The sequence below is a fragment of the Petromyzon marinus genome, unplaced genomic scaffold (genome assembly GCF_048934315.1).
Source record: "Petromyzon marinus isolate PM22_M1 ecotype Great Lakes invasive population unplaced genomic scaffold, UKy_Petmar_22M1.pri1.0 PM_G_Scaffold_73, whole genome shotgun sequence".
Classification (NCBI taxonomy): domain Eukaryota; kingdom Metazoa; phylum Chordata; class Hyperoartia; order Petromyzontiformes; family Petromyzontidae; genus Petromyzon; species Petromyzon marinus.
In genome coordinates this window covers 830,001-832,500 of record NW_027423028.1, presented here as the reverse complement: position 1 = coordinate 832,500, position 2,500 = coordinate 830,001, and positions in this window count along the sequence as shown.

The window sequence follows — 2,500 nt, the reverse complement described above, 5'->3', positions numbered from 1 at the left end:
TGCATGCGAACCGCATGCAACTTCCAGAGGCATTTGCAGCAGAAATGCATGTGCAGTCAAAAAAAAATTGATATTTTTCACGGATAGACCCCGTGAAACGCTAGAAATTGGCGGGGATGTGTCTCTTGTGGCTCACGGGGCTGTTCGGGTCGCACAGAAATCCCTGGGAATGGGAAAACGGGTCATTTTCGTGTTGCCACATTGCGTACGAACCGCATGAAACTTCCAGAGGCATTTGCAGCAGGAATGCATGTGCACTCAAAAACTTCTATATGTTTCACGGATAGACCCCGTGAAACGCTAGAAATTGGCGGGGATGTGTCTCTTGTGGCTCACGGGGCTGTTAGGGTGGCACAGAACTCCCTCGGAATGGGAAAAGGGGTCATTTTCGTGTTGCCACATTGCATAGGAACGCCATGAAACTTCCAGAGGCATTTGCAGCAGAAAGGCACGTGCACTCAAAAATTTTAATATTTTTCACGCATAGACCCCGTCAAACGCTAGAAGTTGGCGGGGATGTCTCTCTTGTGGCTCACGGGGCTGTTAGGGTCGCACAGAAATGCCTCGGAATGGGAAAACGGGTCATTTTTGTGTGGCCACATTGCATAGGAACGGCATGAAACTTCCAGAGGCATTTGCAGCAGGAATGCATGTGCACTCAAAAACGTCTATATTTTTCACGGATAGACCCCGTGAAACGCTATAAATTGGCGGGGATGTCTCTCTTGTGGCTCACGGGCGCTGTTAGTTAGGGTCGCACAGAAATCCCTCGGAATGGGAAAAGGGGTCATTTTCGTGTTGCCACATTGCGTACGAACGGCATGAAACTTCCAGAGGCATCTGCAGCAGAAATGCATGTGCACTCAAAAACGTCTATATTTTTCACGGATAGACCCCGTGAAACGCTAGAAATTGGCGGGGATGTGTCTCTTGTGGCTCACGGGGCTGTTAGGGTCGCACAGAAATCCCTCGGAATGGGAAAACGGGTCATTTTCGTGTTGCCACAATTGGCATACGAACGGCATGAAACTTCCAGAGGCATTTGCAGCAGAAATGCATGTGCACTCAAAAACGTGAATATTTTTTCACGGATAGACCCCGTCAAACGCTCGAATTTGGCGGGGATGTTTCTCTTGTGGGTCACGGGGCTGTTCGGCTCGCACAGAACTCCCTTGGTCCACCTGATTCGTGCATACAGGCAGCAACTAAAACTCTGTAAACCTGCTGTGAGGACATCTAAACAGTGGACCAGTGAGGCTGTGGAAGATTTGCGGGCGTGCTTAGACTGTACTGACTGGGATATGTTCACGACTGCTACCAATAGTCTGGATGAACTCACAGAGGCTGTGTACATCAGCTTCTGTGAGGACTGCTGTATCCCAACACGTACCAGGGTGAACTTTAACAACAACAAGCCCTGGTTCTCAGCAAAGCTCAAAAGGTTGAGGTTGGAGAAGGAGGAAGCGTTTAGGAGTGGGGATAGAGACAGATTCAAGGAGTCGAAGAACAGGTTTAGCAAAGCGGTGAGAGAGGCTAAACGACTGTACTCAGAGACACTAAAACACCAGTTCTCTACTAACGACGCTGCTTCTGTCTGCCAAAGGGCTCAGGCACATCACCAACTACAAACCCAGAGCGCCCCACACCACTAACGACTCCCGCCTAGCCAACGACCTGAACGAGTTCTACCGTAGATTTGAAAGACAATTGGACTGTCCTGAACCACCCCTTCCCACCCAAGAGGCCCCATCCCCCACCCATACTACAGAAACGACTCTCTCCTTTCAGGAGGGAGAAGTTAATGGGCTTTTCAAGAGGCAGAATCCACGCAAAGCAGCCGGGCCGGACTCTGTCTCTCCAGCCACCCTCAGGCACTGCGCTGGCCAGCTGTCTCCGGTGTTCACCAACATCTTTAACACCTCCCTGGAGACATGCCATGTACCAGCCTGTCTCAAGTCCTCCACCATCATCGCTGTGCCCAAAAAGCTAAGGCCAACAGGACTAAATGATTACAGACCGGTCGCCCTTACATCTGTGGTAATGAAGTCTTTTGAGCGCCTGCTCCTGGCACACCTCAAAGCCATCACAGACCCTCTCCTGGACCCCCTTCAGTTTGCCTACAGAGCCAACAGGTCTGTGGACGACGCAGTTAACATGGCCCTCCACTTCACCCTACAGCATGTGGACGCCCCAGCATCCTACGCCAGGATCCTGTTTGTGGACTTCAGCTCTGCCTTCAACACCATCATCCCTGCCCTGCTTCAGGACAAGCTCTTCCAGCTGAACGTGCCCTACTCCACCTGCAGGTGGATCACAGACTTCCTCTCTGACAGGAAGCAGTGCGTTAAGCCGGGAACAGAAGTCTCTGACTCCAGGTCCATCAGCACGGGAACTCCTCAGGGCTGCGTCCTTTGCCCACTGCTCTTCTCCCTGTATACCAACAGCTGCGCCTCCAATCATCTGTCCGTCAAACTCTTGAAGTTTGTCGGACGACACCACC